General features: G+C 29.0%; 1 protein-coding gene across 4 annotated transcripts in view; it reads left to right on the top strand.

The window, feature by feature from the left end:
• The window catches only part of LOC136796629 (inaD-like protein), a 189,903-nt gene that overhangs the window by 49,545 nt on the left and 123,925 nt on the right, over positions 1 to 16,433 (top strand). The window lies entirely within an intron of this gene.

Genomic DNA, 16,433 nt, shown 5'->3' with positions numbered 1-16,433 from the left:
ATATGATATAATGTATAGTCATTGGTCAAAATAATTTAAAGTTTAAGTCTCTTAAATAGAAACGTCAAAATTAACTAAATAAATAATAAAGTTCTATTTATTGAAATTTACAACTGTACAAAAAATACAATAAGTAAATATGAATAATGCTTCAAACACTTGATAATCTTGAAAAGGAACCATCCATTGGTACTTCAATAAACTTAATAATAAAACTTTAAAAGTACCGTGGCCCCCAAAAAAGAAAATAAAATAAAAAAAGTATGGTATTTATTTTTATTTAATTTGTTATTTTTAATTGACTGAATAATGTTTAACGCGTATTATAAGTTAATTGTTTACCTCAATGCTCCGGACGTTATTTTTATTATAAATTTTATTACTTACGGCAATTAATCACTTCATTTTTATACCATGAAAATCCACCATGGATTTTTAAAAAAATAATTGGTGTATTATTTAATTTAAAATAATGAATTTTAATTTGTTTAAATTAAGCATATTGAATTCGATGTCAACTATAAATTATCAAGTTGGATACCACGGATATATTATTATTATTTATATATTATCAAATATTATTATATCCAAAACATCGAAATAAATAAAAGTTATTTTATGTTATTAATTATTTTATTTTTGTTCTTCATATGTATATTAGCTTGATTGGAAACATTTCTTCTTCTTTCTCTTCGTCGTGTGATTAATTTTTTTTATTTATAATTAATGATTATTTCCTTTGACAATTATTGATGCAAAAATTGTTTTTGACCAAAGACACACGTTTTATATTGATATTCTCAGAAGAGATTGTGTCCCATTAAAAAAATTCAATGTATATAATAAACTCCGGTGTTTAACTTTCTATTCTACACTAATATATATATTACAGCTTCTTCTACGATTATAAATTAAAAAAATATCTAGTACGAAAAATTTTTATTAAAAACTAGGTGTTTTTTTTATTATTTATTATTCCTTACTTCTATAAATCATTGAATAATTCAGCTATTATATCGTCGGGTTTTGAATTTTTATTTTTACCCACTAAAGTTAATCTATGCCAAACTGCTATGTGTTTAAATTTGAGCAAAGTTGGAAGTTGCTAAGATATCCGTTAGTGTGAGTGAAAGTTGAGTGGCTTCAAGTAATAGGATGTAGAGGATGTAGGTAGTTATAACACTGCGCCTAGCTGCACTCATTCTAAGCTAATTTTAGCTATTATAATTCTGAACTATTAAAAGAAAAAAAAAAGGAGTGACTTATTAACGTTTTGGTTTAATTACACTGCTTTTTTTATTAAAGTATGCTTGTTAACAGTACGACATGTTAGTTAACAATATGATGTGACACTGACTTTTCATTACTAATTATTTGCACACTAATGGAAGTTCTATATCTGAAGGTCCCAAAGCCATATCTTTTTCAGTATCTTCGAATAATTTTTTATTCGGATGAATTCAGTGCCAAAAACTAAATATAAATTTCACCTCAAGTCGTTAGAGATAATAATAATGGTATTCTTTATTGTTTCTGGGATTAATCCCTTAAGAATAGCACACAGACGTCAAAATTAGGCTTTAGAGTTTTACACTAAAATACAAAATAAAAATGAAATTATAAAACGTCATAAAATATTATGAATTTGAAAAGATAAAAATGAACAATAATTAACAGAATATATAAAATAAGATTAGAATAAATAAAATAAAATCGTTTGTCATATCATAAAACATAACGTGACTAACTTCTGAAAATAAATAGAAAGAAAGAAAAAAAGAAAAAAAGCCAAATAAAATTATACTGAAAATAATAAATGATAAGATACAATTTCTGTTAATAAACATATTTACAAGTATAAAAAAAAAATCTGAAACATTACAGAAAATATATATTCAAACCTTATTTGAAACTTTTGATTGTTATTCTTCCGGAATTGGGTTGATAGAAGGTGGTCGAAGATACGGGATTTGAAGGTTGGAAGGGTATTAGAACTACGAATGAAGGAGATAATAGAATTCCATAGAGAAGAAGAACGGATGAAGAATGATCTACTGCGGTTCGATGGGCTGTTACATTTATTTCAATTTTTTAGACTCTACTTGCATATCTTATATTATACATATCTTCTTACCTACCCATCCCCCCTCCCCTCATTATTATTGCCTATACCCCCTTTTAAGAAATTTGATTACCCTCCTCACTTATGCAGTAAAAAAATAGATCCATATTTTTTGTTTCTGTTTATTTAAAATAGTTATTGGTAAGTTAGTATTTTTTCCTTATTGTCAGATTTAAAGTCATTCCAAATTGAAGCCCCGCAAAGATATGTTTCCCCCCAAAATTCATTAGCATGTTGAATTATACTCTTCCCTCAAATAATTTTAAAAATATCTCCACGCATTCCCTTTCTCATAAAAAAAAAATATTTTTTTTTTAACGATAAACATTATAAGTACTTAAACACCAACTGAAAGGCTCATATATTAATCAAGGAAAGTACTGAGTCATTAAAGATTTTACTTAGAAGTGGATGATTTGTTTTTTTCTTGTAATGATTCGTTACTGATAAATATAATTGCATTTGGGAATAATTACTTTTTTTTTTAAATACTTTTTACTCTTTATTTTTTTTTTAATAAGAGTAAATGTGACTAGAGATTATTTTATTTTTATTATTATTTTATTTTATTTATTTATTTTTGTATACACTTAGTTTGATTATGTTCATTTTCTTTGTCCTTCTGTTTTTATATATTTTAAGACAGATTTTATTTATTTTTATGTGCTTTTTTTCATTTATTTATTATTTGTATTCTTATTTTATTTTATTTTAGTATGAATGTGATCATTCATCACTATTATCTATTGCCCACAACTGTGTGGCCGATTATAATTTCTATCAATAAATAAAAGTTTATATTAAAAAGAAAGAGCTCTTTATTTTTTGATATTTATAACAATATTTAGACTAAAAATACAACAGGTAAATGTGATTAACTAATAATAATATTAATTTATTTATGGGGCAACCCTCGTACAAATAGAGTTGTAAATTAGTTAATCAATTGTAGTAATTTTACAAAAATGATCAGTTAAAGATCGTTTATATAAATAAATAACAAACAATATACTCAAGCTGGGCTATCCACATTCGTTAGAAAAAAGCAGTAAGACAAAAACGTCACTTCATATTCAATGATATTAAAAAACTATACCTCCTATTGGGACGATAGTTGTCCAGCTCTAAGCAGGTTTTGCGTTGCATATATAAAAAACAGTTGTGTGATTAACTATAATAACATGAAAAATATTTGAAGAAACTACCTGTTGGTAGTAATCCAATAACAGGTACATTAGAAGGTATCTTTTTTTTTAAATAGGTAATTAAGATTACCTCCTTCCGTCAAATTTTTATTTTTACTTAAATCTTTAATATCTCCTGAAATGATCATCATTGTGTTCTATTATCTTTGCCATTGGTATTACTTATTTTCAGAAAGTTCCCGACCAAGTTATTCTTTAAATTATCGGATACTATGTAATGTGACACGGGTTGGAAACCCGTTTCGAACATTCCGTTCCATAATTGTCCGGTTCAGTATTAGTCAATGCTCCAAACTGTAATAACTTTTTCTTTAAACGTTTAAAATTCTCTTATAACTTTCCTAGCTGTTGGATTTCTCAACGTTTTGCGGTTTGGGTAAAATAACGTTCTGCAAATTTCTAATAATATATCAGAACATTGGAGGAGTTGAGCTAACCTCAGAATGTTTTTTTGTGAATTATTCTTTCTGTTGGAAAATTTTATTCTTTGCACCCAAGCTATGTATCTCATTTCAGATATATGAGTTTTATTAATAAAGTTTATTGCCCTGTGAAAGTGTTAGCTAAATGAATTGCCACCCCGAGCAGGTCAACTACTTTCGAAGATAGTTATTCGTAGATGTTGTTTTCTAATTCCCATTGGCCTGGTTCACGATAGGTCTCGTTTATTTCTGCTTGAAATCCGGCCTATATTTTCTTTGGTGACTGCGTTCGCCATAAATTCATGATTGTACTGTATCGTGTTAAACTGTAAATACAGTTCATAGAAAGTTGCGATCCTTCAAAGTGTCACGGCACGGATTTTGAACAGTTAGCTCACATTGGTATATTCTGTTTACCATATTTAGTTTATTTCTATTGTTAATTGTAAAAACTAAATGAAATATGATTTAGAACAGGTATAAATCGATACTGTTTAGGATTTTGCAATGATATTTTTCTTCAGTCCTGTCCTTGTCCAAATAAAATCGAATATAAGTTAATCTCCTTAAGTTCTTTAGATGTCTGTGTGGAAGGAATAAAGCTTCTTTTCGGAAAACCATAATGAATGTTAACCTACTGCTTAACGGAATGACTTATATCATTGACTTATGAAGGACAGTGTAATAGCAACCTTTACTCGACGTCAGAAACGCTTTTGTCTGTATCTTGGGTTGAGGTCTTATGTATAGGAATATATTAATACCAATGTCAAACCTACTTTATCAGAAGCTGTTTAAATAATAGCTAAATTCTTTGTAGAACTGAATTCCACCTAAAGGCTTTTTACAGCCGTTGTACACCAAGGTTCAGTATTGGACCCATCACTTTTCAATTTATTTATTAATGACTTATCTTAATTCAAAGGTAAACCTCGACCATCTTTTTATTTTAATTTAAAATTGTTGAAAAGAATTTTCGGATTCCGTATGAGGGAGTTCTATTAATTAATCTGGAGTTTATATGTATTAATAATTGATCGTATTAATTTAAATTATGAAGATTTTCAAAAGTTCAGTCACAAGAAAATAAAAAAATTGTTAACAACTATTTATTTGCTGATGTTTCGCCCCACTTTGATTATATCTATAATATAATATCTATTTTCCTGTACTAGATATTTTGTATGGTTACTATTATTATCATATTTATGTATCTCCTTTTTGTTTTTCATGTAGTCGATGTTAAAACCGTTAACGGTTTCCTCCCTTCCACTTTACTTCCGACATTCTATCACTGTTTCAAATTGATCTCAACTGAAACAGGAGCGGGTCCTGATTTCTTCTTTACTCATTTCTTATTATCATTAATTTTAATTGTACTTATTCTTCCTTGACCTTCATTTTCCGCTTTTAGTATGTTAAATTTTGTTTTTCTCATTTTTCCTTTTCTATCTTTGCGTGTTATTATGTCTCCTTTTCATTTTTAACGTAATAGTTTGCGTATGTTTTATATATTTTTATCACTGTCTTTTTTATATTTATTCTTTGTATTTATATGTTTTTCTTTCATTTGTATATAATTTTCTTTTCACTTATATTTACATAATTTTAACCCTACCTTAATTTATCTTTTGTATTTTATCCTATTATGTCAAAATATTTTTATTTAATATATTTTTTTGTATCTTTTTAATTCTAATGGAGCTCTTCAAAATGGGGCGAAACGTCGGCAAAAAAAAGTTGTTAACTATTTTTCGTTTTCTTGTCTCCACACTCCTGACCATTTTCTTCATAATTTAATTTGGATTTTAGTGATCATTTACTGTTCGGATATTTAACGACAAAAGAAAAGTAACTCTAAAATATTACTGGAACACGTACAACTTTTTAGCGTAAAGTTTTTTTTTTGTCCTATGAAGTTAAGAGGTCTGGTGGTGAACCCTGCTTTGTTACCTGGTTGTGGTGTCCTTTCTCCCTCCACACTAATGTGAAACGACTCTTTCAACTTCACATCAACTGTCCTCAGATTGAATAGCTGTTTCATTATTTTATATTTTTAACAACTAGTTAACTTTCGCATTAGATATCTATCTTTTTTTATAATAAATTCTTGTTAGATTTGACGCGTACTTAATCTTTTTTCATCAGCTTAAGCATTTCAAAATATTTATGGTATATCACCGAATAATTTTATACCTCCAACTTATGATGACTGTTGTATACCAATAGACGTACAGACTAAATAAATACAATACTTTGAGCTCAAATCATTTAAAAACATTTACAGGATCTCACTCAATAATCCGAGACGAGAAATCGGTTGCTCCGTTCAAAAAAAAGAAAAAAATATCGGAAACGAAGAGAGTAAACGTATTTAGCTCGGTATGTTCCAAATATTTTGAGCTCAAAGCGATATCAAACATTCTTAGAATATCACTGTATAATTTGAGCTATAAAACTCAATTGAGTGAGCCTTCAGTTCAAATATTATTTCATAAGTACAGACTAATGGACTAAACATATTTGATACAATCGTTTTCAATTTCTTAAGCTTACTGTTGAATAATGTGACCAATCAAACGTGAAAATCGGCTGAACTGTTCCCTCAAATAATTTTTACACACCTACAAACGGACAGATTATACCATAATCAGGTAGGCAGATACTTAAACACTTTATTTTCCCTATTCGTGACTATGCTTGCTGTATTAAATTATCAAAGAAATGCGTATCAAATAATATTCACAATATTTATTAGGTTATGATACCTGAGTATGTTACTTAAGATAATAACAGTTCATTCAACAAGTAATCGTCAAGCACTAAGGGAAAATGCTCTTATGTTAGCGGTGATATGTTAATTATTTAACACACTTTTGCTCAAAGAGTACTACGGTATACGTTAAACACAATTGAATTGAAGGAAATGAGCGGGATCTGTCTAATATTATTTTATATTTAGAATTATTTGAAAGTTAGGCATGAGAAAGAATGAAACAACTGTGGTGAGTATCTCATGAGTGCGGCCATCGTTGGAATTAGGTTTGGCCCGTACCTAATTCGTGCGCTATTACAAAAACGTTTCAATTTTAGGCTTTAAAACATAGGACCTAACTTACGTCCCTAGAGAACGTACGTGGGTACTAATGTACACGTCAAAATCTTCAAAACTCAATTTTAACCGTCTCGATCAACCGACTTTGACTTCTGTCAGAGATTTGAAACCCATATCTCTCTTTTTTTTTTTTTTTTTTTTTTTTTTTTAATAACATTTACTAAAGTTCCACGAAGAATTTATGAATCGAAATTGGTATTCGTCATTTCTTGATGAGTTCTCTTTCTTTTGATTCCTCATTTGCCAAAACCCATAGTTCCTGAGAGCCGGAAAATGGATCGACGGTACCTTAATAATTGAATGCTAAGAAATTTAAAATATAAAATGCATCCTACAATCCTGGGATCTGGCAATAGTAAGTAATATTGTTGAATATATTATGATTCAAAAACTTTTTTTATTTTTTTTTAGATTACAGTAATGTCAATCTAATAACAACAATAAGCTAAAATCGGGTCGACCGTTTCTATATAATCCTTAAAGAAAAAGTATAAAAAAATACACACCAGCTATTCCAAGATGGTTACCGCTATTTTCCCGGGGAAATCCAACATGGAGGTAGCCGTGCAAGGCATTGGTTTGCTCTGTAGAGGGAGGAGATAAAGAAAGAAAATAACTATCCTCTACAATTTCCTTCAGGAAAAGTTCTGGTCTCCGGGATTACACCCTTCAATCATCCATATTACATAATCTTATGATATACATTGCTTTTTATTCATGATCGGAACCTCCTCAATACTTTATATGAAAGGAGCATTGTAATTAATAATTTTTAAACAAAAATAAATAAATAAACTTCGTTTTCAAATGAATTTTTAACATAACATTTCTTTTACTTACGAAATTTGTTAGATGTAATCCATGATATTCTACTTTAACAAAAAGTGTTAGCAATTGCATTACCCTCAGGTATTAAGTCATAATGAAGTCAAGCTTGGACGAAAGGATTGCACATTTGTTTGATTTAGAGTATTTTATATTATTAATAATAATAAAGTTCATTGTCTACAGTCTGAATGTACATTTCTACGTTGGGACGTTCAAATGCTTTAAAAAAAAGACAGAAATAAGATTTATTCCCTATTATAGAACATTGTCATTAGATTTGATTTTTTTTTTTTTTTTTTATTACAGAAACAATAATTGACTACAATTTTCAAGGTATTGTATACAGAGCTCCATAATAATTTCCACCGTTGTACTAAATTCGATTGTACAATATATATGTATATAGTAGGGGTATTCATGATGTTGTGTTAAGTGTAAAATGTTTTACCATGTTAAATGTTATAAGTATAGGATTGTGAGCAGCCTTATTTAAAGTCATGTTAAATACTTTAGAGCTCCCAACGGATTTTCTAAGCAACTCGTTTCATAACCTTTCTTTCCAAAACTTCTTGTTATTGTTTACTTCTAAGTTTTGATTAAAGTAATTTATTATAACATGCCTAAAGTGGAAGTTATGTGAAAGTTTCGCCACTGAGTGCCTTGTTGATCTTTTAACTGGTGAAGAAGAAAATCGTGATGAGCTAATTATCGACTGTCATTACATTACTATTATTATTATTGTCATCCATTACTTTATTAGTTTCAAAAACAATCAAAACACAAAGCGCGAGCAAGTGTCCTCACACAACAACAAAACAAAAATGGTGACGACCTCATCTGGTCTGTTGCGTGAGGTTATTCTCCATTAAACAGTTCTATTAACAGACTCTCAACCATGTTATATGCTATATCGTTTTAACCTGGTAAAAGAAGGAATTATTTCTCCATTTAACACACTTTAACATGTTAAACTAAAGATTATGAATATCCCTAGTAATATAAATTATGTATTTTCTTTTAAATGAATGAGCAGGAATGGATATTTTTCTACAAATATTTAAATATTACCTTTTAAATTTTTTATGTCATAATTTGAAGATGATTTAACATTTGTAAAGATGAATTTAATCTAATTAAACTATTGACAAATAGTTTTTTTTTCTATTCGATTAAAAAACACGTAATGCAAGAAAATAATCCTGTTCTACAGACAATTCTTATTGTTCCGTTATTTTTTTAGGAAAAAAAATTCAACTTGGGTACTTTACGCTCACTAAAAGTCAACAACTCAACTTTATCATTTTTTACTTTATGATCCTTTAGTGTTTAACAATTGAAAAAATTACCTTCAATGTATAACATTAGTTGGAACTCTTGGAGTTCTATCAATGGGTAGATTTTCCACACATTTGTATCATATCACTTACAACAAATTTACTTGATGCATATATATTTATACAGTTGTAAATACCAGTAAATAAATTATAAAAAAAAAAGTTTTGGAATCCACTCGGATCATAAAGTTATTTTTAAGCACAATAGGAGAGCTATTTCAATAAAAAACAAAATTGAGTTCCATATACCACCTCTTCTACAATTATAAGGGTGGCTACAATTATTATACTATTATTGATATTGATACTTTTTGACATAATTTTGATTTTTTTATTATGAGTAAGTCCCGTAATGTTTTGCTACCAAGATGATCTATTTTTTTTTTCTTTTCTTTTGGTATCTTGAAGACCTTTAACGCCTGTTGATTCCTCTCCATTGCTAATGGTGATGAGCCAAGCGCCTTCATGATTCTTACATCTACTTTCGATTATTTCAAAACGGCTCTCCATCCTGGCCATACTCCCTGCATTTTCCTGTCCAACTATAATTTTGGCTTAATTGCTTTCTGCTTAACTGTTAATAATTGAAAGACCCGTACAAAAAGGAATTTGATTTATTACAACATAATAAAAGTAAAATTTTATAAATTTAATTGTTAATGAACAGACAGTAATAATATTATTTATTTATTCTTGGACCTTTTAAATAATATTACAGGGATTGAAAACAGGGATAAGTGACGTTTGGAGTAAAATATAAACTTAAATAATTAAACATCGCTAAAACAATATATTGGCAAATGCAATGTTCAATTATATATTTACAAGTTTTTTAAACATCAATTGTAAAAATTTAAAAAATACATAAAAAGGAAAGACAAAATAATTGTATAAATCATAAAACTTGATGTATATTGTAATATATACATATTTACTGATTATAAATAAATAATAAAAACCTCGAATAATATTTATGTTTTAATATATTTTAATAATTTTTATTTAAAAATTAGTTATTCTTCCAGAATTGTGTTGATAGGAGCTGATATTCCATGAGGTCATGAGGAGAAAAAAATCATTTAATCCTAATTTTTGAGTACTTTCATCAAAACTTTGCATAGTTACTAATCAAAATTAATTAGTCTGTCATGTATAGTTAAGGGGAATTGAAAATAGCAGCTGTTTCAAAACATTAAGTGAAATATTTTTTTCAATTTGAGCTCCATATTTTTAAAACTACTAACAGAACTAGAAAACCTAATAGAACATCATTTAAAGTAGAGTGAATTGGCTAAAATATAGCTCTAAAAGTGCTTAATGTGCTATAAAGTTGTTAATGACATCTTCTTAGAAGTTGTGTTTTTTATATTTGTCATAATTAATCAATTTTTAGTCGTTCGTACAAAATTTCATATGCAAAATTCATATTCATATGCAAATATCATGAATGCTTCTACTCCTACAAAGATAAACGTCATAAACTACATTATAGCGCATTAAACTTTAGCGTTAATTTGAATGCTGGCAGACATCTCTCCATTAAATGATTCGGGAGATATCATTTTCATAAACAAAAATGTTTTTTGCAACTCTAAATCAACATTTTGTGAAATTATTTTGTCATATATAAAAACTGCTACTTCTACCTTTGTAGCTCCTATCTTCATAAACATTATAAACTGCATTATAGTGCATTTAACTAGCTTTAATTAGAGTGCTGGCTTACTTCTGTTCGTATAATAATGTTCGTATAAATACAAATTGTATATTCCTGATTTACGGATTACCCAAAATAAATTCATACTGACATTTCAGTACATATGAAATGTTGCTTTAAAAAAGTTATATTTCGGAAACTATTGAACGTAAATAGCTTTATTTGGGTTCATATTTTAGAAAATTTACGTTACTTTAAATTATGTCCACTTAGGTTTTTAGTGCTCTTGTAAGTTTAAAAATTTTGACCTCTGAATAATAAATTTAAAATTTTTTTTCACGTTTTTAAACAGCCGCCTCCCCCCCAACTATATTTGGCAGACTCATAAATTTTGTCTAGTAACTGTACATAATTTTCATTAAAGTAATGAAAAATTTGGGTGAAAGAACATACTCCTTTTGGGCTGGGCTCTTATACTATGATTAAATATACGGGATTTAAAGGTTGGAAGGGTATTAGAGCAACGAATTAATGAAGAAATAGAACTCTATGGGGAAGAGGAGCAGATTACATCATATGATAACGGATTATGATATGTGTGTAGAACATTTGCAGGTAATTAATTGAATTCTATATTGCAAATTCGACTTGCCTTATCTACGCTGATAGTAAGATATGGAACCTAACGGTTATAGTTTTAAAAGATAACTAAATCTAGTGCAAATAATATTTACTAATCAATTTTAATTTATCGTCGCGCTTATCTGGATCATGTTGAAGTGGGTAATATTATTTGTGAACTAAATAGCATTTTAAAAAACAAGTCTTTTACGCACTCTCTGTCTCCTTACCTACAGGTATGTGATTTTCTTCTCCATTGCACTTAATTCTGAAGTTTCCAATGAAAAGGGGTATATTCAATAAAGGATTATCTAATTCAAAAACGATTGTACATCGATAACTTTTCTATCTGATATGTCCTGAAGGATTAAATCGCAAAGTATCATGAGTGAGAATCGGTCATCATATGAATTTGTCGTCATGGCAGGCTTTTAAGTATCTTCAGTTGGCCGATGTATGTGTAAATTGTATATAGGTATACAATAGTTTGCTAAACTATAATTATTAGATTACGTAATATGGATTTGATTTAAGCAAGAACGGGAAAAAGATGTATAACAAATGATATTTTATACGTGTCACCTGTGTTTGAGATGAAAGGTAAGCTCGATTGATTGTTGTCTTTTCATTGAGCAATAAACCATTTAGTTTTATTGATTTAACTATACCCTTGAGAAAAGTACCCGTGTAATAAAACAGTCATATATCCGTAATAAACTATTGGTTATATGATTACAAAACCAGTTTAGCTATGGTCTTTCTGTACCATGATTCCATGTTGTCAAGAGCTCTGGGGACGCAAACTGTTTAATACGACCCACTCACTGGATTGATATAACAGCCTTCCAAAGGGTCGTAAAACGGCTTTGAATTGTTACCTCATTGCAATATGGAAATTTAGGCATTGGATTCAGATTAAACGGAACCATATTGGGCGATGATTCTCAGTCCCTTTCAACCCCACGGTTTGAATAGTTCACAACTATTTCGTTGCTTCTTTGTTGAAATTTTTTTCATCAGTAAATTACGTACGAAGTTGGAGTATTTTCACTTTGAACTTCACATTCTCATTCAAGTAACGCTGAATGAATTCAAGTTCATTGAGTGTTGGATTGTTCATTGTCTTTCTTAATTTCATTCCTCATAAACTTATCAATTTTTTTTTTTCAAAAATGTCCAACATAGTTACATTATGAGAATTTAGAGTGCACCCTGTTATACAATGAACAAAGTGAATTTCATCTCCATGTTTTATTGCATCGGATGGATTCGATACAACCAATTTTTTTTACGTCAGCCCTCGGATGATCCACCAGTTGTTTAGATCCTGAAAAAAGAAAAAGAAAAAAAGAATTTATTTATCTAGGAAAAAAAATTACCAATAAAACTAATAAAAATTAAACTAACATAACTTTGTTTTTTAGATTTGACAAGATAACTCTAGTGTTTTATTAACATCCGTAACTAGTCAGGATTATTTAATTTTCTCAGGCATCAAATTGATGGATGCAGAGAAACTGCAAACCATTATTTTTTTGTATACACACAACACATGCGATTATTTGAGGCCTTATTTTGGTTCATTATTATACAATTTTATACCATAGTACTGAGACAACTTTGCGTGTACTAGGGGTATTCATGATGTTGTGTAAATGTTAAATGTTTTACCATGTTAAATGTTATAACTATAAGATTGTGAGCAGCCCTATTTGAAGTCATGTTAAATGTTAAATGCATGAGAGCCCCTAGCGGATTTTCTCAGCAACTTGTTGTATAAGCCTTTATGTTTATAACCTTTCTTCCAGACCCTCATGTTATTGTTTACTTCAGTTTTGATTTAAGTAATTAATTACAACATGCCTAGAGTGAGTGGAAAGTGGAATTTGTGTGAAAGTTTAGCTTATGAAATGAAATGAAAAATAACTTTATTCTGGGACATACGTCCCCTAAGAATAATTACATGGTTCATATAGTGAGATTTTTATCTGGCGAGCGTTTACAAATTTTCAGATAGTAGAATGAAATTACATTGTTTTTTTTACTGTTTTTTTTCTCAAATGTATCATTAAAATTATCCATTCTGGTTTAATAACAGGGGTATGAATACCACAAACACACCAAAGAACTGAGCTGTCACAACAAAAATGGCGGCGATCTCAACTGGTCTATTGTGTGACGTCCTTCTCCATTTAACAGACCAAGTAACAGACTCTCAGCCATGTTAAATGTTATTTCGTTTTACCACGGTAAAAGAAGGCAATTTTTTTCGATTTAACATGAGTTTTTCCATTTAACACGCTTTAACATGTTAAACCAAAGATCATGAATACCCCTACTATTGTAAAAATACATAGTATTAGGTTTTTTTTTTTCTTTTCTTAACTCCTGCCTATTAATATATATATATTTTATAAAATTTTCATCAACGTTTTTTGTTGCTCTTTCCTCATCTTTAGGATCAACAATTTGAGATATGTTCATATTTTATAAAATAAACACCTTATATTGCTTTTTAAATACATAATTGCTTTTTTTGCATTATTATTTTTATATATATCCACAATTCTATCTGTTATCTTTAATAAATATTTTATGATGCACAATACTAGCAAGTATATTAATTTCAGTATCAAACTGAAGTGGACTCCTATCCCTAACTTATAAAGGTTTAAAACCTCTCTCTGCCACTATTTTTATGTTATTGCCCAAGATCTTTCATTGTTTTTAAGGTATATTATCAATTTGGTTTTCAAAATTTTAAGTAAATGTATGACTTGGAGACTATAGAACTAATTTATTAGGTTTGCATAATTTATATTCATGTTTTATGTATTAGTTTTAATCTCTAGAGGCGCCTTAGAAGCAGTGAGGTATCTAGGACTACCAAGACACGCCTTTATAAAACTCTTATTAGACCCATGCTGACCTCTGAATGGGATTGCTGGGCACTCCCTAGAAGTCAGGTTTCTTCAACGCCGAATCCTTCGTAGAACCTGCGGGGTGGAGGGTAATGATGGACTTTAAGGACAGAGATTTAATGCCAAGCTGATGGCCCTGCACACTAAAAGATAATTCTTACATTGTCAAAGTCGTGAAGATAAGTCGGCTACGGTGGGTGGGATATCTTGTGAAAATAGTTCCGAGAAAAATACTTATAGTCTAGTTCAACGGACGGTATAGTACAAGAGCTTAAGAGCAGAAAAATAACTGTTACTTCACCCCAATTTTTTATTACTTGAATGAAAACTATGTACAATTACTAGTCAAGATTCATGAGTCTGCCAAGTATAGGCAGGGAGAATAAAAAATGGCCATAACGTTAAAAATAAATATTTTTTTATTCGGAGCTCTATTTCTTTAAAACTACCTAGAACAATAGAAAATCTAAGAGAGCATCATTTAAAGTAGAGTAAAGTTGCTAAAATTTAAGCCCTAATAGAACTATTTACGTTCAATAGTTCTCGAGATATAGCTTTTTTAAAACCAACATTTCATAAAAATGTTGTATGGAACGTACAGAAAAATCAGTAGTTAGTGAATTTATTTAAAAAAATCTATATCTCAAAAACCATTTCACCTATAGATGTCTATTAGCACTCAAATTAAAGCTGGCTTAATAGGCTATAAAGTAGTGTATGACGTTTATTTTAGTAGGAGTAGTAATTTCCATGATATTTGCTAAAATAAATTGATTTATAGTTGTTCGGATAAATTTTCATTTGCCAAATTTATATTCATATGTGAATATCATAAAAATTACTACCCCTACAAAGATAAGTGTCATGAACTACTTTATAGTAAGTTAAATTTTATTTTTAGTGCTGGCAGACATATGTGTGTCTTATAGGTCTACAGATATATTTTTTTAAAAATCAAACATTTTATACGAGCAACTAGAAATTAACATTTTGTGAATTTATTTTGTCAAATATCATAAAAACTACTACTCCTACAAAGTTATACGTTATAAACTATCTTATAGGACATTAAATTAACTTTAATTTGAGTATTTATAGACATTTGTACGTCGAATGGTTTTTGAGTTGTAGATATTTCAAAATAAATTCACTAACTGGTAATATCTCTGTACATTTTTATAAAATTTTGCTTTTTAAAAATATATATCTCGAGAAGTATTGCATGTAAATAGCTTTATTAGGTATAATATTTTAGAAAATGTACTGAACTTTGAATTATGTTATCTTAGGTTTTCTCGTGTTGATGGTAGTTTTAAAGATATAGAGCGCCGAATGAAAAATTAATGTTTAAAATTTAACAGCCGCCATTTTTTATTCCCCCTACCCTTACATGGCAGACTCATCAATTTTAACTTGTAATAATACATAGTTTTTATTAAAATAAGCAAAAATTGGTGTGAATTTTTTTCTTTTCTGATCTTCTTCTAGGTTCTACTAGACTAACGGTGTGGCAGATGACTACTGGTCTAGGTTGCATGCAGTGTTGCTCCCTTGCGGAGTGGAACACAGTTTAATCGATTGTAATCTTTGTAATCGATTTTATTTTATTTTTCGATTTTTGGATAATTCTTCATTTTCTAATATCATAGCATTTTTGAAATAAAATTTTTTGTTAGTTTATGACGTGACAGTGCTGTAACTTCGTATTTTTAATTTTTTTTTTTAGTTACTTTCATGTCGATTTAACTTGGTTTTGAGTTTTTTAGCGATGAAAGATATAAAAAAAAAAAAATCTTTTCAGTCGTGCTGATAATCGATAGTCCGCTAACTAGTTTATATATTGTTAAGAATCATTTAAATAAATCATTCATTCTTTTCAGTGTTTTACTAATTAAGTTGGTCGATACTCGTGTGAGGTTCAAGTCAACTTCTCGGTCGACTTGGGGCAAAAAGCCAACTCCTCACCCCCCGTGGTAATGGGTCTTCAAAACAATGAACTGTAGGATTACCTCCTACCTGACTCGTCCTCCACATCGGTTCACTCATGTTCCCGACTGGAATTGAATGATTTTCTTTCTCAATTACTTAGAAAATACATTTTTCTGTGCGTGCAGTATCACTAAACATATATATTTTTATTTGCATGAAGGTAATGTAGATGGCGGTTGGTTACTAATAAATGGTTTTTAGTAATAACAAATATTTATT

The sequence above is a fragment of the Halyomorpha halys genome, unplaced genomic scaffold, assembly GCF_000696795.3.
Source record: "Halyomorpha halys isolate HHAL.00 unplaced genomic scaffold, Hhal_1.1 Scaffold477.1, whole genome shotgun sequence".
In the NCBI taxonomy this organism is placed as follows: Eukaryota; Metazoa; Arthropoda; class Insecta; order Hemiptera; family Pentatomidae; genus Halyomorpha; species Halyomorpha halys.
The sequence above is the reverse complement of the archived record's forward strand: the minus strand, read 5'-3'. Positions and strand labels throughout refer to the sequence as shown.